At 36.2% G+C, this 22,168-nt stretch overlaps 1 long non-coding RNA gene across 15 annotated transcripts in view; it reads right to left on the bottom strand.

Moving 5' to 3' along the window:
* Positions 1 to 822: 822 nt before the first annotated feature.
* LOC147913009 (uncharacterized) overlaps positions 823 to 22,168 on the bottom strand; it is a 94,551-nt gene continuing 73,205 nt past the window's right edge. For 3 of the 15 annotated variants that reach the window (XR_015549216.1, XR_015549217.1, XR_015549223.1), the window contains exons 4-9: positions 22,063 to 22,141; positions 19,489 to 19,753; positions 12,602 to 12,698; positions 12,318 to 12,413; positions 10,450 to 10,531; positions 9,481 to 10,079 (exon numbers count right to left, since the gene is read on the bottom strand). This is a non-coding gene — a long non-coding RNA (uncharacterized LOC147913009). Of the gene's footprint in view, positions 3,706 to 6,164; positions 7,502 to 9,480; positions 10,080 to 10,449; positions 10,532 to 12,317; positions 12,414 to 12,601; positions 12,699 to 19,488; positions 19,754 to 22,062; positions 22,142 to 22,168 lie in introns of those variants that run through there. The other 12 variants (XR_015549221.1, XR_015549214.1, XR_015549224.1 and 9 more) reach the window with 10 other exon arrangements.

The raw sequence follows: 22,168 nt of genomic DNA on the forward strand, positions 1-22,168 counted from the left end.
GTGAGGATGTAAAGAAATTGAAAACCTCATATACTGCCGGTGGGTAGAGAAAACAGTCTGTCAGTTCCTCCAATGGTTAAACATAGAGTTGTCATATGACCCAGCAATTCCTCCTAGCCAAGAGAAATAGAACATACATCCACACAAAAACTTGTATGTGAATGTTTACAGCAGCATAATTTATAATAGCCACAATGTGGAAACAACCCAAATGTCTATTAAATGATGAATGGATTTATCTATTTATTAATAGATAATAATATTTGACTTATCTATATAGTGGAATATTATTTGGCAATAAAGAATAAAACGTAATTAAGTGTTGATCTATACTACAACATGGATGAAGCTCCAAAACATCATCCTTAATGAAAGAAGTCAGTCACAATAGACCACATGTTGTAAGATTCCATTCACATGAAACGTCCAGAATAGACAAATTTTGTGTGGGACGAGGGTATGGGGTTTCTTTTTTATTAACAGTACAGGGTTTCTTTTTTGATTGATGAAAATGTTCTAAAATTACATTATGATGATAGCTGTACAACTGTGAGTATACTAAAATTAATATAAAAATTCAATTGTACACTTTAAAGGGTGAATTACATAGTATGTGAATTATATCTCATTAAAGCTTTTTCAGAAAGCATCTGCTATAGATTTGTGCCCAGCAACTTGGCTGTTTTGTATACTGCTTTGAAATTCTCATTCTTTCATTGCTTTTTGTTATCTTACTATGTTTACTAGGATCACTAACCTAATGTTAAATAGAAACAATCATCAATGGTCTTTCTTCAGTCCTCATTTGAAAGGAAAATTTCTAACCCTTCACTGTTAACTACTATGTTTGCCGTAGATTTTAGGAGATACCCAACTCATATCTTACATCCTCCATAAAGAATTTTCAGCGCATTCCAGCCTTGAATCATGTCTTCCTCTTTGCGTGCCTTTGGTATTTATTGTCTGCCTCATGGATGTAAAGATAAAAATCTTTTGTGTTCTAATATTGCTTAACATGAAACAACCTTCGAAGAGTAAACCAAATGCTTGTAAAACTTCTCAGATCATAACAGCATAGAATGAGCTACTTCCCTTTAAATGCCCACACCAGTCACTTAGGATATAGCACTGCACAGATTTAAAACAGCTTTTGCATGATTATCAATTATATTTTATGTATCTTTTATGACTGGATCTTATTTCTCTGATCAAGCTCCTAGTGGGCATGGACTATATTTGTTTGTATTTCCATGAAGTTTTACAATAAGTCCTCAATAAATATTGGTCAAGTTGATGTAATATAGTCCTTTGAAGGCTGGTATTACCATTACCACCCCAGTGTTTTCTATCATATCCAGCACTTCCTCCATGTCTCTACAGGACACACATTATTTTCGAAGGTGAGGGAATATGGATTGAAAGCATTGGATGAATCAGTGTGGGCCTGGGAAGGGAGATTCTGCTGTACTTAACAATTCGTACAACTTCAAAGTCAGCAGCAAAACAGTCTTGGAGACAAGGGCCTGTAGAATGCCCATTTGGAAATGGGACACATCTTTGTTTTCCTTTTGTGGTTCTTTTTTAAATTTGACCATTCTGTTTTAATGGTCAACAGCTTCAGCTCCAATTTTGTGCAGCAACAGAATCAAAGCAATGTTAAGAAGCTATTCTTGAGGTGATTCAGGCCTATACTTCTCATTTTGAAGGTGAACAAAGGAAAGAATAAATCATCCACCGAGCTCTTGTAGTGAACTGATGTTACTACTGTAGCTAACCCGCCCCAATTGTGCTCTACTGAATGAGCGACAAAACTACTACCCACCCGCTTTACTTTCCCTCTCCCACACAAGACGTTTCACTTAATGAACTGGTTGAGGAGATTTGAATTGTTGCCATTCCCTGGGCTGCTGAGTTAAAAATACCCAGGCTTTATGAATAAGAATTATACAGCTAGATTTTCTCAAGTCTGCCAGTATCACCATAAAAATGTGAATAACATCTTCAGATCAAATAGTACATAAAGGAAACTTTAGCAATAAAAATTAATAGTGTATCCACTCACTGCCTTATGGTCTGCTGCTTACTGAATTAGTCCAGTTGCCGAGGATAAAATCATAAAGCTTACTAAAGAAAAATAACATAAAAACATATTTGTTTATGATCTTTCAATACCAAGAGAGGAATCAAATCTGTGATTTGAAAACCATTTTTCAGAAATATAGTGGAATATGGAATAAAAGGCAATTTACCCTTCCTCAGTAGGGTATAAGGTATTAAGACTGCAGGAATAAGGCCAAGAAACTCTCCACCATGTGCAGTTTTTCAAGGTGAAAGAAAATCCTTGTCAAACCCCAGCAGTGAAAGGAAATGAGGAAGGATGATTAATAACACTGTTGGCAGGGCAAAATAAACCTTGAAATCTAAACAATCTTCCATCATACCGAAAGAGCATGCATCTATTGTCTCTCTGCATTTTAATTGTTGGTTTGTTATTCCTAAAGTACTGTGGCATCCTGTTTAAATGTGTGCAAATATTTCTCAGCGTGAAAGTAGAAACATGGAAATTGTTAGTGAGCCATATAAATATCCGATAGTTCATATTGCTCTCAAGTACATATAAATCCTTTAGCTTCTCCAGAGTCATTTAGCAATTCCTAAAATCTACATTGCTCACCCACTGTCTCACATAGTTATAGGTGTGAGTAAAGTTTCTAGCTACATAAACTAAATATCATGGCTGTGTGGAATGCTCTCCTCTGCAGCATTACTTGGATTACTATGCCTATCCTTAAACAAACAAACACAATCACAAACATCCTCCCCTGAAATAGTTCACTGATTAACAAACTCTTAAAAATTATTTTTCTTTTTTATTTTTGATTTATAGGTTTTGAGGGATGATAAATTGTGTCTTCTCTGAAATAGGATACTTCTGTTCCATTTGAGATTGCTCAAATTTGAACATTTATTTTTCCTAGTAAGAAAATTATAAATAGCCAAAACTTGGAAGCAACCCAAGTGCTCATCAACAGATGAATGGATAAAGAAGATGTTTTATATATATGCAGTGGAATACTACTCAGCCATAAAAAAGATGAAATTGTGACATTTGTGACAACATGGATGGACCTTGAGGGTATTTTGCTAAGCAAAATAATTCAGATGGAGAAAGCCAAATACCATATGATTTCACTCATATGTGGAAGATAAAAAACGATCAAACACACACACACATAGATAAGGAGAGTAGATGGGTGGTTACCAGAGGGGAAGTGGATGGGGGGAGGGCAAAAGGGGTAAAGGGGCACATATGTATAGTGATGGATGGAAACTAGACATTTGGTGGTGAACACAATGCAGTCTATACAGCAGTTGAAATATAATAACATACATCTGAAATTTATACAATGTTATAAACCAGTGTAACCTCAATAAAATAATTTTAAAAAAAGAAAATTATAGTAATATTAGGAGAGAACCCTCACCCTCTCTAATTGTACAAGTCAGGGTAACACTAGCTGTTGTTAACAAGTGTATCCCCAAATGATCTAAACGCATTAGATTATTGTGTTTTTCACACCACATTACCGGACAGGGGAATGTGTTGGCGGGGAAACTCTCATCCACGCAATAATTCAGGGACTCATGTTCTCAGCAGCTCAGCAGTCTTCAAGGTCACCATTGATTGTCTCCAACCCAGCCAGCCTGAAGAGGAACAAAACAAGGAGGACTGCATGGAAGAGGCCTTTAGGAACCAGGACTAGAAGAGGCATGCAATTCTCCTCTCGCATTGTACTGGCTAGAATTCAGTCACATAGCCACAAATACCTCCAAGGGAGGCTGAGAAATAGCCTTCCTATGTACCCAGAGAGCAAAGGGAATGCATATTTTGATGAACAACTAACTAGTTTCTTCTTTCACAGTTAAATAACTTAAACCCTTGATACTTTTTAACTTGATGAAAAATGAATGTTTATATTCCATTAAAACCCAACCAATTAGGTCATTTATAAATTAGGCATAAATTCAGAATACTTTATCTGATGTAACACATTTTATGATGCATTATATCTATTTTTTAGGTAAGAAAACTTGGGCTCAAATGAGTCTCATGACTAAATCTAAGGTTACAAGTTGCCTCATCTTTAGGTCTAGCTCTTTGACTGGAAGATTTCAGCATCTTCAGTGAAAAATCAAGAATACTAACAAAGTAGTGTCTACTTTGCATCAAACCTACTTATTGATTTTTCTTTCCATCGATACCTTGTGCTAACTTAAGCCAAAACTCACTGTAGAGGTAATAAATGTATTATAGAAATTGAGAATATACGTGAGAAAGTGACCAATATTTCAGATACATAATATGCGCTCAATTACATGTTTTAAACATTATTCTGACATTTTAACAAGGGAAAATCCAGACTCAGATTATTTCAATGGTGAATTCTTCAAAACATTTAAGGAAGAAACAATATCAATTACACATAATATCTTTCCAAAAATATAAGAGGATAGAACACTTTCCTCTTATACTTTTGTGGGGCCAGCATAACGTCAATACCAAAAGCAGACAAAGATATCACAAGAAAAGAAAACTACAGACTACTATCCCTCTTGAACATAGACACAAAAATTATTAACAAACTATAACAAATTAAATACAGCAATGTATATAAAAAGGATAATATGTCATAATCGAGTGGGTGTATGGGTGTATCTTGGAAATGCAAGGCTGATTCAACATATAATCACTCAATATAGTTCATCACATAAACACACTAGAGAATAAAAACCATAAAATCTTTTCAAATAATGCAGAAAAAGCATTTTATAAAATTCCACATCCATTCATAGTAAAAACAAACAAACAAAACCCTCTCAGCAAACTAGAAATGTACAGGAACTTCCATTAACCTAAGTAGCATTTAAAAAAATTTACAGCAAACATCATATATAATGGTAAAAGACTGAATGTTTCCCCCCAAACTTGGGGAAGGCAAAGATGTTCACCTACTCCTATTCAACATCACACCACTAAGACAAGGAAAAGAAATAGGCATACACAATAGAAGGGAAGAAATAAAACTATCACTATTCATAAACTACCTGATTATCTACTTAGAAAATCCTTATAGAATCTACAAAAAAAAAAAAAAAAGAGAGAGGGGACTCTTGAAACCGTCAGTGAGTTTACAAAGTCAAAATTATAGAGTCAATATACAAAGTTCAATTTTTTAATACACTAGCAATAAACAATTGGAAATTGAAATTTAAAAAGCAACTAAATGAAATACATAGTTATAAATTTAACAAAATATGTGCAGCACTTGTATGCTGAAAACACAAAATATTGATCAAAAAAATCAAAGGGAACCTAAATAAGAGAAATAATGTGTTCATGGATTAAGAGACTTTATACAATAAAGATGAAAATTCACCTCAAATAGATAGACAGATTCAATACAATCTCAGTCAAAATCCCAGCAGGATTTTTTGTTTTTTTGTCAGCAAGCTAACTCTAAAATTTATATGGAAAGACAAAGTAATTAGAATTTCCAAAACAATTTTGAAAAAAAGAACAAAGTTGGAGGACTCACGATACCTAATCTCAAGGCTTAATATAAAGCTACACTAATCAGTGTGGTATTAGAGAAAAGAATGACACATAGATCAATGGAACAGAATCAAGTCCATAAGTAGATCCACACCTATATGGTTAATTTATATTTTACAAAGATGCAAGAGCAATTCAATGAAGAAATGATAGTCTTTCAACAAATGATTCTGAAACAATTGGACATTTTATTTATTTATCTGTACTTCAATTTATATCTCACACCTTGTACAAAAACTAATTCAAAATGCATCATGGACCTAAATGTAAAATATAAAACTATAAAATTTCTAGAAAAAAACGTAAGAGAAAATCTGTATTACTTTATGTTATACAAAAAGATTTTAGATCAAACACTAAAAGTATGACTCATAAAAGAAAAAATTAATAAATTAGACTTTGTCAAAATTTAAAATATTTGCTATGCCAAAGATATTCTTAAGAGAATGAAGAGACAAGCCATACCCTAGGAGGAAACATTTGCAAATCACATATCTGACAAAGGATTTACATCCAGAATACTATAGAAAGAACTCTTGAAACACAGCCATAAGAAATCAAACAACACAATTTTTAATAAATGAGCAAAATATTTGAACAGAAATATCTTCACCAAAGAAGATATAAGGATGAAATATAAGTAGACGAAAAGATGTTCAGTGTAATTAGCCATTAAGGAAATGTTAATTATAACCACAATGAGATTCCACTACATATCTATTAGAATAGCTAAAATCAGAAAAGCTGACAATACTAATTACTGTGAGGGAGTGGGCAGCTGGAACTCTCACTCATTGCTGGTGAGAATGCAAAATGGTACAGTGACTCTGGAAAACAGTTTGGCATTTTCTTATAAAGTTAAACATACACTCACCGTATGGTACAATAATACAATCAATTCTCCTTATTCACAGATTCCACATTTGTGAATTTGCCCACTTGCTGAAATTCATTTGTAACTCCCAAATCGATACTTATGAGGCTTTTGTGGTCATTCCTTGGCGTGTACAGAGCAGTAAAAAATTTGAGTCACTCAACATGCACATTCCCAGGTGAGATTGAACAAGGCAATGCTCTGGCTTCTTGTTTTAACTCTCATGTTGTAAATGTGTCCTTTTCTCAGTTTATTTAGTTTTCTATGTTTTTTTTTTTTGCATTTTTGTTCTTTTTGTTGGTGACTTTGCTGTTTAAAATGGCCCCCAGGTGTGTAGTGCTGAAGTGCTGTCTAGTGTTTTTAAACTCAAGAAGGCTGTAAAGTGCCTTATGGAAAAAAATGTGTTAGATGAGTTTTGTTCAGCCACAGGTTACAGTGCTGTTAGCCATGAGTTCAGTGTTAATGAAGCAACAATGTGTATTAAATAAGGTGTCATTAAACAGAAAACACACGTAAAACAAAGTTACGTATTGATCAGTTGACAAAAACATTGCGGCTAGAGGCTCACAGAAACTTAACCCTGCATTTCTCCTAGGAACAATGTCTCATTACTCGCTAACTCAGTGTTCAAGGTGACTTTATAGAACATAACTACCACAAATAACAAGAATTGATTGTGACACCCCTAGATATTTACCCAAAATAAATGAAAATTTGTGTTTAAAAAAATCTATATTTAAGTTTTATAACAGTTTTTTTCATAATTGTCCCAAACTAGAAACTATCTATATTAATTTTCTGTTACTGTCATAACAAATTACCACAAATGTAGCCACTTTCAACAACGCAAGTTTTTATTTCACAGTTTCCATAGATCAGAAGTCCAGTCGACTCAGCTTAGAATCTCACAAGGCTGAAATCAAGGTGTTGATAAGGCTAAGTTCCTTTCTGAAAGTTCTCGGTGGCAGTCCATTTCCTTGCTCGTTTTTCCATTTTCTTTCCTGGCTGTTGACCTGAAATTTATCATTACCATTACATCTGGTTAAAGATTAGGGAGATTAGGGCAGTTTAGTCTTTGCATTGGCTAAAGACCCATGGGATATGATGAATGCAGGATGATCACTACCAAAATGAGGATGGGGCTCTATATGCTGAGTCTGGATGAGATGGTGACCAACGCGAACAGAGTTGAGATGGCACTGAGCTGAGAATTCAATGAAGAGATATGAATGATGCAGATCTCCTTCTGACTCCAGGTATTTCATAGCTGCAGCTCCCAGGTCTGTAGAAAACTACTCGGAGCGCTGAGGTCTCACCTCTCTATTCTTGGGTATGTTCCCCTCCCACTATGGAGAAATTAATGTAAAAATACTCATTTCCCTATCTCTTCCCCTCCACGTCCTCCCAATCTCTCTAAGAACTTAGTCTCTACCTAGACAATTCCATTTGCTTCACTCGCAAGAAAAGTAAAAGAAGCATTATGGAGCTGCGTTTTTTCTTCTGTTGTGGATCCATTTTTATTAGGCAAGCTTGAGGAGCTCAGAAAGGGGAAGTGCTCAGTCTAAACTCTGGGATGGGCATAAACTTTGCCTCCTAGGTAAGATAAACCTTCGCCTCATACCTGCAATTATATCACTCTTGTCCAGGGATATAAGTAGGTACCAAAATAAATCATAGAAAACTAAGACGAAAGGTTCATCATTGAATCTATGTGGTTATTTGTATATGTACATTTATGTATGTATGAACTACTAAACCTTGATCACCTCACTAAATTCCCAGACATTTACCACAATGTAATAGTAGTTATGACAAAGTAGTTCTTGAATATAGGATATTTAACTCAAAATTCACTTATTTATATCAATCTCAACAACAGGAACTTGAGAGAGAAACTTCAATTTTCCTGCCCTATATCTTTCTCCATCCAACTAGATGATCCCCTGGCCACTACATTAATCTACCCATTCCTCTGCATAGCCCCAAATGCCAATGAACCCCTGCAACTGCAAGTCTCTACCATAACCTTCATATTTTTTAGAATCAAAGCCTTGGTCTTTCTCTACTTATCATCTGCCCCTTTGGATTTATTATTTCTAGCAGTTTCACTGTTTTTCATTTAATGACACAAACTAAAATTCTTAAATCTTCTTTCATTTATCTCTTTCTCTTACCTATACCACCTATATACACTCAGTCAACTTTTTAAAATATTTCTCAATTCATTCCTTTATTTTTATTCCCATTGCCACTGCCTTGGTCTAGCTCCTCTGCAGTCCATTCTTTGGCTATTGAATTACCTCTAAATCAGTCTCCCTGGCTTCAGTTTTATTTCATTCACCCATCAATCATCCCAGGTACCACAGGCAGATTGACCTTCCTAATAAATGGAAGAGATTTAGTTTTTAGCTTATTGAAAGCTACCAGTGATTCACAATATAAAAAACTCAATATATATTTGTGAAATGAAAGAATAAATATTACTCAGATTGTCTATCATGGAACTTTGCATATGAGAGGCACTCAAGAATTGGAATAAATTTCCAATTGATATTAATTTTTAATAGATCTTGAAAGAGAAAGTCTGAATGCATAGAAATCTAAATATTTTCCTCATAAAGAAGATAATCAGAATCGTCTCCTAAAATATATCTGAACAATATTCCAGCAACACTCCTAGATCTTTAAAATGATCCTTTTAGCAACTTTAGTGCTAACTTTATCATTTTAGTGAGCTCGTGGTATGCTTAGTTTCACGTAAGGGTCTTCACAAAGTGAAATTTCCCATAGATTCAAATATTTCTCCCAAACTTATGATTTTTTTCTGTAATATTTCAGGTATGTCACTATCATAGCCTTTGTTAAATACAAACACACACACTTATGCACACACACATGCATTTAATAAATGAATTAATTTTTGAAACATAAAAGTAAAGCTTTATGCCAATTGCAATATTTCATTTCTTAAGTATTCCTTAAAGTTCAAAATTAGAGTAGTTTGCAGTGTAAATAGAACAACTGAAATCCCTCATTAGAATTCTAAATACCTAAAAGTCAAAACATATATCAATTATACTAAACCATTTAGTCTATTAGGCAGTTTAATAATTCCCAAAGGAAATTAGAAAGCTAATTACTTGGGTAATATAAATCCCCAAAAAGCTAGTCTCAAGCATAAAAATAGAGGAAACAATAACACTATACAGCAAGGATAGAAAGTAATTTTTTCTAGAAAATCTCTTTTCTTCAATTTTCATGGTTCAGGTTATGCCAGTCGTATTCAATAGCTATGTAATTTTCTCTCTCTAACCAGTGACGACTATTTTTACAGTGGAGAATGAGTTCTGTACAAGGTCAAAAACAGTGTGAATGGGTCTATAAGGAAAGTTCTTTGAACAAAGTTCATTTAAGACCATTTACTAGCAGAGGCAGAAAACTGTTTCCATTATCCACATGAACCAGCATTACTGCTGTAAGTCGGAAGCACGGTTGCCAAGAGTGATGTGAGTCATTAAGCTTCAAGCAGACGCCAAGACTCAAAGGTCCAGGGTGTTGCACGCTGTTCCAGTATAGTGCAGCCCTTATCATCTAGGCAATCAGAGGTCAAATGAAGAAAGCATGAGTCTACTATTACAGAAGATTATTTGGCATACACTCTCAATTTTTTACTGTCTTCCCTGGTGGTCAATAGCGTTAACCTGAAATGCCATAAATTTTATACAGAACTTGCCATAAGAAGCATCATTCCTTTAGATAAAACTTGAAAGTGAATTGCCTACATCATGAATAACTTGCTACTGCATGCCAATTTACTGCTTTGGGATGACCACTGATGCTCTATTTTTAGTGAAAAGAAACCTAATAATTTCACTAGTCCCAATCTTCTCATCACCACACTCTGATCTCTGCCCAGTCAGCATTAACACAGAGAATGTTCAGTCGGGAGGAAGCACAGCACCTGGTATTGCCTCCTTATGCATACAGCCGGAGGGATGGGATATGGAAGGAAGAACCACAGACTTCTCTTTGTAAGCTGCATCCTAAATATGAGCCAGAAGAATGAATATTTATTACACTGACTTTCAAAAGGAAATATTTAAAATTGAAGACATAATGACACAGAAACAGAACACCAAACATACTAAAATTCATCAGATAATGTAATGGTTTTCCAGTATTCTCAGTCTCTCCCTCTATGACTTCTCCTTTTCTGCCTTCAAACATGTTCATTACTACTTTATTAAAAACCGATTTTTAACTCATGCTACCCATCGTGCCAACTAATGTTCTTTCTGTTTCTAACACTCAAATTCCCCTTGTTTTATGCCTTCATCCCTCTCTGTTCTCTCTTGGAACTCCATGCTCCAGCCGTACCAGACTAGGGACAATTTCCCAATGGGACCTGATCTTTCGTTCCTGGCCTTTGCCAATGCTGCTCTCCACTTCAAAAGTTTTCCATGCTTACCTTCCTTTCTTAACAAATTCATACTCTAATCACTTCCTCTTCCAGACCTGTTATGACAGTCCAATAGGTTCAACTTCCCTATGCTCCATTTGTATCCAATTTTTATTTCTATTTCATCACTTTTCATGCTGTGTTTTACTTGTCATATTATTTGACTCAAGAGTATATTCTCCTTGAATATAGGAACTGTGTCTTTTATCTCTCTAGTCCCGGCCTAAGCACAGTCCCCAGCACTCAACAAGTACTGAATATTTATTGAATAAATAAATACAAATAAACAAAATGTATTCAAAACAATGATTTCACTGTGCTTTTGATCCACAAATTCAGTCTCTAGGAATTTATCTGAAGTAGTCTATTAGACAACTGTGTAAAGATGTCAACACATACAGGGGACACAACTCTATGGTATTGTCTTAAGTCTTGAGCTTAGTGGTGAGTATATGTACGTCCATTTTATTTTCCTTTATATATTTTTGTTATGTCTGAACTATATCCTAATGAACTTTAAAAATATAAAGATATATCTAAAAGCCACACAAGAAAATATTATTTATAATAGTGAATAACTCGGAAAAACTAAAGTATATTTCAATAGGATATTGGTAAAATTAATTATAGTATACGGATATAAATTGAAGTCTACATAAGCATCGAAAACCTTAGATCATCTTTTCATGGAAAAATGACCATGGTATATTATTCAGTGGGAAAAACAAGCAGATTGCAAAACACAAATTATATTATGACCCTATTTATTTTAAACTGTGTATTAATACAAAAGGTACCTTAAAGAACTTTTTCTAAAAGGTTCATTGTGGTTAATTCTGGGTGGTAAGATTTTAGGATATACACATATTCTGCTTTAAGTATGATTTAAATGTTTCTAAAATAATTGATTAATATTCAGAAAAAATGTTGTTTTCATTTGAAAAACAATTTCCTCAAAATATTAGGTAATTTGTTTTTTATATTTCTTTCAAAATCAAAAGGAATCCAGAGGGTGTTTTGTTGCTGTTTTTGTTTTTATTTTGATTTTTTATTTGTTTGCTTCGAAACAGGTAATGATCTATAGTTAAATAATAAACCAAGGAACACACAACAAAACAAATTTATTTTTTAAGATAATATATAAAACATCTCATTCTTTCCTCTTTATGTTATAATTAGAAAGCACAATTTTTCTATGTTCCTATTTCCTACCCATATTGTGGAAGGAGAAACAGGGGAGGGACAGGAAAGGGGAAAATGAAGACTTGATGAGACAAAATAAGGCTGACATATAAAGATAGAATAAGAATTCTCAAATTTATTCAGTCCCATTCCTCTTTGAAAATCTCATGAAAAATGTGTATCTTCACCGAAAAAAATGTCTATTCACACAGACTTTGCATATAACTTGAGTGGATTCATAGATTCTGTGAAGCAGATGCACACCTCAGGACACAAGACGTGATCTAGAGAGACAGAAAAAGCAGAACACCACACAGAGCTAGACGCAAAAAACTGGAGAAGCAAAGTCTAGATGCAGATTATCTGTACGGCAAACCTTTCTCATCTCCGTTAGTTATAGTTGCTACAAACGCATTTTAAAACCAGAGAGTCTTTATCACTTCAGACAGGAGTAGGCAGTAACATTTCTTACCACTTGTCTTAAAAAGAAGATTTTCTTTTGAAAAGGGTGGATTCCAGCTCTAGATGCAGAAATGCGGAAGTGAACACCTGCACCCATGCTTTAACAACTAGAAAAGATATGAGCATAGTAGGTTCATAACAGGTGACACTCTGAATGGAATTTCATCAAGCCAAGCTTTGTGATCTTGAAAGTCTGGTTTCCCATAATCCAAATCTAGAAACCTTGGAAGGAGAAGATGCATGAGGTAGGGGTTGGGGATTGAGTGTGGGGAAAACATGGAAGAACAAAGGAGGCTTAATCAGAATTTAATTTAAAAAAACAGTTGAATGGGAAATTAGACAATTTTGCAGAATGATATCTGTGGGCTAATTTCAATAATTTACATCTGAGGAGCAGTTGCCAATTTTTATTCGTACTGTAACCTAAGGAACTAAAAGTTTGTTATATAACAAACTTTTTAATATACGATAGTGTTTGTTATTTTGTCTACAACTAATCTATTCTTCCTACTGTGCCCCCCGTTGTTTGTGAAGTAAATACCCAATCTAATCTAAAGTTTAGTCTGATAGCAAAAAAGAGCCCCTCAGGACAAGTTCAGTCTCTCAGATAAAAACGCTCAGTCTTGCAGACATCCCTCCAGCCGCTTCTCTCCCTAAGATGAGACAGCTGTACTGCTCACATGCTCTAGACTAGAGGCAGAGGGGAGCAATTTAACGATTCTTCAATACAGGTTGCTTCCCAACCTGTTGTCAGGCTCCTCTAGTCTCCAGCACAGAAGTTGGCCCTGGTAAACTTCTGGTCCATTCTTCTTTGGTTGGACCCATGTTTCTGCTCAGGGTTCAGGGACAGAAGGTCTCGTCGTATCTCCTGCTGGCACTAAAGACAGTTCTAAGGCCTGACTTTGATCCTACCACTTCCTGGCACAGATGATCCATCCTATGGCCATGGCTAAAGGGCCATGCTGCTAGTCCAGTGCTTTCTGTCAAGTTCTCCCAGCATGTGGTGTGGGTCAGTCTGCAAAGCGCACATCTACCTTCCTCCCAGAGTTGCAAAGAAGGGCTTGAAGAAGTCCCACCTCTCTTTACTATGTGATATACATATATATATATACACGTATATATACGTATATATACGTGTATATATATATATATATATTTTTTTTTTTGCTGAGGAAGATTCACCCTGAGCTAACATCTGTGCCAATCTTCCTCTATTTTGTATGTGGGTTGTCATCACAGCATGGCTGATGAGAGGTGTAGGTCCGCCCCTGGGATCTGAACCCATGAACCCGGGCTGCCGAAGCAGAGCACGAGAACTTAACCACTAGGCCACGGGCTGGCCCCTACTTTGTGATATTTTTATCTATCTGACACACTACCTGCTCTAGATTGAAGTCTGGAGAATAGAAATTGAGACCCCTGTGGGTTTTTTTTTTTTTTCTTTTGGTGAGGAAGCTTGGCCCTGAGCTAATATCTGTTGCCAATCTTTCTCTTTTTGCTTGAGGAAGATGGTCACTGAACTAACATCTGTGCCTATCTTCTTCTATTTTTTGCATGTGGGACCCTGCAACAGCATGGCTTGATGAGCAAGTGTGAGTCTGTGCCTCGGATCCGAACCCAAGAACCTGGGCCACGGAAGTGGAGCACGAGAACTTAACCACTACACCACCGGGCCGGCCCTAGAGACCCCTGCTTTTGACCACTTCACACGATACTTTGTCTCTTTCATCTTTCTCCTTCCCACAATCCCTCAAGACTGGAAAAGTGAACTTTCCCCTTTTCCTCTTCCTCTTCTACCTATCAAAATTTCTTCTATTTAAAACCCAGTGTTCTAACCTGCCGAACAAGATTTCTCCCATGTTTAAAGAGAAATAAACTTTAAACAGTTCATCAACCACCAGCCTGGTTTGCAAAGCAAAGGATAGAAGCGAAAACTCTCCTTTTGAATTTCAGAACCTAAGATCTCTTCCTGGATTCATGGATGCTCAAGTGAACAAGAGTGAAGGAAGGCTCAGGAGGTCTTCAAAAAGGGAATCACATTAAAAATTTAAGCTATTAACGTTGCTCTATATCCCACATCATCCCTCTGTTGCCCCTGTGCACACTCAGATAAATTAAGCATCCCTTAACAGCAAAAGTTAATTTACAGGAAGCATTGACAGAAAAGTAATAGATAGAAATACCAGCGCCTGCCCCCTCCTCTACTTGCCCACTTCTGGCCCCAAGGCATGCTGGGATGGCTGTGGTGCACAGCTAAAGCAAAGATCACTGTTCCTCCTAAACCATGGTTCGGCTTCCAGCACTCAGTTCCGGGAGGAGATTCAGTGGAATTGCACTGAGTCTCAGGGCATCACCTTGACTGAGAGCAGGGAAGCACTTAACACTACGTGAATTAGCCTCCGCCAATGAACAAAACTATATAGTTCCTTTCTCAATGTCCGTCCATCAGAGTGGAACCTGTTTTATAGTTCTCTCCCTCCCAAGGCTCTCATAGCAGAATTATTTCCTCCTGAGACTCCGAAAGAAGAGACTCGAATTGTCTATTAGCTCAACTACTTTATCTTACTTAAAAAGACAAGTTTAATAAATCAGAACATGCTTATGGCTGAATCCTGTCTGCCAGTATCATGTTATCTTTAACTCACGAGTGTACAGACTACACGAACTTTGAGCAGTAGTATGGCCTTGAGTCTTTATTTTTAATCTCTGGGGGAAAATTCCCAGGTACAAATTAAAATCTTATTTCACATTTTTCATCCCTACTTCCAAGTTGATATATTCACATCCAGAATCTTTAGAAATAAAAGAAGGTAAAAGCGATTCATGGTGAGAAGCAGAGGAAAAGAGGGCAAAGTTCAAGTCTACTTTTCTAACCACCCTAGAAAAACCAGATGTTCTCTGAAAAACCACATTTGAGAACATGGTGAGAAGGACATAACAATTTGCAGATGTTGGGGATTGTGGCTGGGAGATGGTCCCATACAGAGTTAATAGTTAATGGGGAGAGGAAAAATTTGTTCCTTGTCAGGGTAAGCTGGAAAACACTTCCAGGGGATATGCCTTAGTCCATTTGAGCTGCTATAACAAAATGCCATAGACTGGGTGGCCTATAAACAATGCAAAGTTATTTCTCACAGCCCTGGAGACTGGGAATCCAAGATCAAGTCCACTGGAAGATTTGGTGTCAGGTGAGAATCTGCTTCCCCCCAGAGGGCTGTCTTGTTTGCTGTAACCTCACATGGGGAAAGGAGCAAGGGAGCTCTCTGGGGTCTCTTTTATAAAGGAACTAATCCCATTCACGAGGTCTCTGCTCTCATGACCTAATCCCCTCCCAAAGGCCCCACCTCCCAATACCATTACACTGGGGATTTGTTTTCAACATATGAATTTTGGGGAAACACAAACATTCAGTCCATAGCAGGAAATTGGAAAAGAGAATTCAAATTTGTTAGGCTAGAGTTTTCAAATTCATCATCATTCCAAGAGGTTTTGCTCTGTATTAACAGGGTTGTCACATTGTGAGGCAAGTTGCCCGGCTTCTGTTGAAGTATTCTGTCAAAACATTTAAGCTTCTCACCATCTTTCTCACTAAATCCTTGTGAGAATTATTCAATTTAACCCTTGCAAAGTATTGATTTCATAAAATTTTTGAAAACACAAAACACTTTTAAAGGAAAAATTCTACTTTAATTACCACATATCTCCCCAAGTAACTGAGCTCAGTGAAGGCAAGTCAAGAGGTTTGATCAGCGCTGGTCAACACTATGTTACACCTGGCATATGGCAGGCACTTGAGAGAAGAAGAAGGGAGAGGGAGAGAGAGAAAAAGAAAGGAAAGAACAAAAGAATGGAGAGAAGGAAGCAAGGAGAAAGGAAATAAAGAACAAAGGAACACAGAGGGAAGACGAATAAGTAAATATTAGACAGACATAGCAATGTTTCCTGACTTATACAAAATAGTAAATCTTGTATCAGTTGCTGACAGAGAATACCTCAGGGAGTAACTGAAGGAAAACTGAAAAAAAATAAATATCTTTTAGGCCAGCAGTATTCTGAATATTTGAGAACAGTCAGGTCTGGGCCTGAGGAAAAGTCCTCAGATAGCAGATTTGGCCACGGCAGATCAAATCTCTATACTACGCAGTCACAGGGGTCTTCAACGCCTCGTGTAACTGGGGAACACACGCTGAGAATGTCCAAATAGTCCGCCTGTGCCACAGACACTACAGCTCTGGAAGCTTTATTAATTCACAGCTGCTCTCAGAGCTGATGCTGTAAAACCAAGAGATCTGTACTCTGGGAGGGGTGTGTGTGTAAATATGTGCTCACATAAGTGTATGCAAGCAGAAGGATCAGTCTTGTTTCATTACCTTTTGTGTATAATATTCAGTAACTTTGGATAGCTTTCTTCTGGTTACAAAACTAAAACAATGATTAAGAAATTTTGGAAAATCACACCAAAAAAGAAATAAAAATTATTTATAATGTCTCAAATAAGCACTATTAATATTTTGGTATATATCTCCCAGGATATTTTCTACTAGGATTATACTATGCATAACATTTTATAAAATATTCACATAATATTAATCATCCTGAATATTATTGCCTGCCATGAAGTATATATTCTTCTGCCATGCATTATTAATGCCTATAAGTATTCCCATCATATAGATTCGAGGTCCTTCAATAATACTCTATGGTTGTAAATGTGAGTAGTTTAAATTTTATTTTATGTTTGCTGTTAAATATTAGTGCTCTAATTCACATCCATGATTATTTCCTTAGGGTAAATTTTATTTTATTTTATTTTTATATATTTTTTTTAGCTTATTTGTTTATTGCAGTAACATTGGTTTATAACATTGCAAAAATTTCAGGTGTACATCATTGTACTTCTCCTTAGGGTAAATTTTAGGAGAAAAAATTACTCGATCAAAAGATATTATCACTTAAAATATTCTGATACATATTACCAAATTGTTCCACACAAATGTGTCACTTATTCCCTTCTATAACATGTAAGTCACATTTACCTGAGCTATTGCCAACACTGGCTATCATTTTTCCTCAATTTTTCATATTTTAAAATGAAAAAGGTATCGATTTTTATTTTCTTTTAATTAATTGTGAGGTTAAACAAATCCTGTTCTTTTTTCATTTTGTATTGCTTTGTTAGCTCATGTCCTAATCACTTTTTTGTTATTTGTGTTTTCATTACTCATTCTTTCATTATTTTTTGTAAAGCCTCTTTATTTAATGAGAATATTCACTTTTTGTTTTTTTTTTAATACTTTATCAAGTTGTTTTTTATTGTGGTAAGAACATTTCACATGAGCTCTACCCTTTTAACAAAATTTTAAGTGTACAATACAGTATTGTTAACGATAGGCATAATGTTGTGTAGTAGGTCTCTAGAACTTACTTATTTTGCATAACTGAAACTTACTTTTTTAAATTTTTATTCATAATACGTTGACATTCAAAAATTTTGAGTTTTTTGTAGACAAATGTACCAATTACCATTGTTTTTACTTTTAACGGATCATGATTTGAGGTAGAGATCTTATTTTCTTATATTTGATAATGCTTTCAGCTTCACTATTTAAATAAACTGTTATTTTCCTACTGATTTGAAATTTTACTTTGCCATATATCAAATTCTGATTACAATTAAAGCCTGTGGCTGACATTTTTATTCAGTTCCATTAATCTGATTGTTGGGATTTGGTGCTAATCACATGCTGTTTTGATTACCATGGCCCAGTTTTGATATCAACTACTTGGTAGTGCTATCATACCTTACCCTTCATTTTAAAAAAAGAAATGTATACCCTTCTCCCCTTTTTTGTTCTTCCATTAAACTTTTGTATGACTTTAAGTTCCAAAAAATTCTTTGGAAGTACATAATGGAATTGAATTAAGCCTTTAAATTAATAGGATAAAATTAACATCTTTACAATATTCATACTTCCCATCCTGGAACATGATATACATTTACCTAACCAAGGCTTTTATTGTGTCTCAAGTAAAGTTTATTAGCTCTATTTATATAGGTTCTACACTCTTCTTGTTCATTTTATTAGTCCTTGATCGTCCAGAAAATATTTTGGCGGGAGCCTTTCATGAACCAGGCAATGTATTAACTTATTCCTGAAATTCTGCTACTAATGTGAATGAAAACTGTTCTCCACAACGTTTCGTGATCATTGATGATAAATAATATAGCTCTTTATTTTTCTACATGTATTTTATAAATATCTAATTTCTTGTTAACCTCAATAATTTTGAGTTATCTGGATAGCAAATCACATTATCTACAAATAATGATAATTTTGCACCATCTTTTTGAATATTTTTACTTCAAATTTGTGTTTCTTTATAGTATTTTGTAATGGATTCCAGAATAGTATAAAGAAGGACATATTAGTAAGCCTAGAATTAATCATAATAATCTTTGTCCCTATGATCAATTTTCATTCTTCATTTTGTGTATGTTTTCTCTGTTTTACTTGATTTTTAATTATGAGAGCTTTGTCGATTTTGTTAGACTTTTCAAGGAAGCAATTTTTGATATTAATCTATAACATGTGAAGATTTTTCAAATTATTAAAGTCTCCCTTTTGCCCTATTATTCATGCCTATGTTCTCCTTAATTTTTATTTTCAGGATTAAAAAACATATTTTTAATAGAACACAATTATTTCCTTTTCTTTCTTCCTACTTTAATAAGGAAGGTTTCAAGGTATAAGTTTTTCTATTATCATATGTATGGATGCATTTTCTAAACGACAAAAAATTTTTAATTAAAATTTAATTTAATTTTAATTATTTAATTTTTTCATTTAATTGATTAAAAATTAATTTTTTAAATTTAAAGTAGATTTAGTTTCTGACCATGAGCTACCAGCCTGTTTGGTGCAAAGAACTTTCTCAAGTCTTTTCTGTGTTAGACTTTACACTGGTGGTTCACAAGGAGTCCACTCCCGGTACTGGGGCCTGTGGAGTTCTCTCCCATATTAATTTTGAGCTCGGACATGAGACTGGCTTTGGCCCCGCGTCAGCAGCCACGATGCGAGCAGAGGGTTGATAAGCATTTGTACACTGGGATTGTCCTCCTGGAACCCAGTCTCCATGCTATAAGGAATTCCAGGCTATTCTCCTAGGAGAGAAGACACACGAAAATCTTATGGAGGATAAGACACCACATGGAGAACCGAGGTGATCTGGCCAAGCTCCCAGCTTCAAGCAGCTGACACTACGTGGAGTAATAAACCACCCGGTCAACCAAAAGGATCGTGAGAAAAAAATAAATGCTGTTATTTTAAGCCACTAAGTGTTGAGAATGTTTGCTATGCAACAATAGAAAACTGACAGTTTTTCTGTTTAAACTTGATCTGACTCACTGATTTTTCTATTTAGCCAAGCTTCAGAGAAAGCTGCTGAGCAGGAAGATATCTAATTCTCCATATATCAAGTACGCCACCACACCAAGAAGGCAGGAATGTCTACAACTAAATGTGGATTGAAGAACCATTTTTTTCTCTTCTGTTTTCTGGTGCTGATGAATCCTTGCATCATTTCTGTATCATTTTGTTAGTGATCCAACAGAAACACAGGGGATGACTTCCTAAATATCGATACTTTCAAAATCCTTGAATGTAATTCTAAATCATATCTCCTTTTGAAAATGTAAGATGTCATGCATAACATTTGACCAAAGATGATTTGCTGTGAGTTATAGATCTCTTTAAATAAATGAGAAATTTGTGCGCCCTCTCCTCAGAAAAATATGTCTGTATGAAGAAAGGAATTATTACAAACAGTTTCAGCAGGTTCATGGATCACCTGATGCAAAATCACGGCCTCATTAAGGAAAATATGCGGTGATTTTCAAATATATTTTAGCCAACTAATCTGCCCTCACATAAAAGCTTACTGGGAAGAAAAACAAATAAAACAGAAAAAAACAGAGCTATCATAGTTGAAACCAAGGTGGTGTCTGACAACCCTCCTGTTGCCTCTATCCCTCCATCTACTAACCACCACCACACGTCCCTCACAGAGGGACCACTGTTTTAAAATGACACGATAGAATTTAATACATGCAAGAAAGAGGTAAAGACGTGATGGGATAAGAGCCAGGGAAGTTCTGACCCAAGCTAAGGGCAAGTATAGAACAAGAAGAGATTGAATTCATTCAAGTAAACGTAAAAGAAAATACTGTATGAATCACTGTGGACAGAGGTTCAACATGGAATTAAATCATCTGCTGCTTTCAAATAAGTTGGATGACCATTGCACTTACAAATTTTATGTGTCAACTTGACTGGGCCATGGGGTGCCCACATATTTGGTCATACATTATTCTGGGTGTATCCATGAGGGTGATTTTGAATGAGATTAAAATTTAGGGCCCGGCCCGGTGGCTTAGCGGTTAAGTGCGCGCGATCCACTGCTGGCGGCCCGGGTTCGGATCCCGGGTGCGCACCGACGCACCGCTTCTCCAGCCATGCTGAGGCCGCGTCCCACATACAGCAACCGGAAGGATGTGCAACTATGACTTACAACTGTCTACTGGGGCTTTGGGGAAGGGAAAAAAAAAATGAGGAGGATTGGCAATAGATGTTAGCTCAGAACCGGTCTTCCTCAGCAAGGAGAGGAGGATTAGCATGGATGTTAGCTCAGGGCTGATCTCCCTCACAAACAAACAAACAAAAAAATTTAAATTGGTGGACTAAGTAAAGCAGATTGCCCTCCATAATGTGAGTGGGCCTCATCCAATCAGTTGAATTTCTAAATACAACAAAAGGCTGGCCCACCCGGAGTAAGAGAATTCTCTTGCCGAATGACCTTCAAACCACGACATCAGCTCTTCTTGGTTCTACAGCAGCTTCCAGCCTTCAGACTAGAACTGGGATATGAGCTCTACAGATTTTGGATTTTCCAGCTTTCATAAGCTCATGAGACAATTCCTTATAATAAATCTCTTTATATATATAATACATATAAAGAACCCTGGAGAACCTGACTAATACAACCACATGTCCCAGTGTGTCCAGGACAGACTAGGTTTATGCCTGTGGTCCAACTGTGAACATGAATAGCTCCCCTTTTCACTCACATATGCATCCAGTGTTTTGTTTTTGTTTTTGCAAAGCAGGGAGAGGTTGTGTTTGCCCGAAACGCATCACAGGCGAGACTGGTGGTGGCCCCAGCTCAGTGTAGAGGGCGGGAGTTGCACCGAGTAAGGCAACCAGCGGACCCTCTGGGGCCCTGGGGATGAAAGCCCCCACGGGTGGCAGTGTGGGCAGGTGACAGGGTTGGCTGGCTGGGAAGAGGTGGCTGTTGGCCCTACCCAGGCTGTTTTTTCCAGGGCCAGTGGAGGCTAGTGGCAGTGTGGCCTGATTTAATGCTCCCTCCCAGCCCTGCCCTGCCCCTCGGGCATCTACAGAAGACCCTGGTTCTTACCAGGTTGTTCTAGTGGACGCAGCGGTATCGAGATGTCCTTGCTCCTCCTCAGGGCAGTATGTTACATCTTAAGCAAACCCTGCAGCACCAGCAACCCAAGAGGAGA

Source organism: Ceratotherium simum, chromosome 31 (assembly GCF_057802395.1).
Source record: "Ceratotherium simum simum isolate JZ-2026a chromosome 31, ASM5780239v1, whole genome shotgun sequence".
NCBI lineage: Eukaryota > Metazoa > Chordata > Mammalia > Perissodactyla > Rhinocerotidae > Ceratotherium > Ceratotherium simum.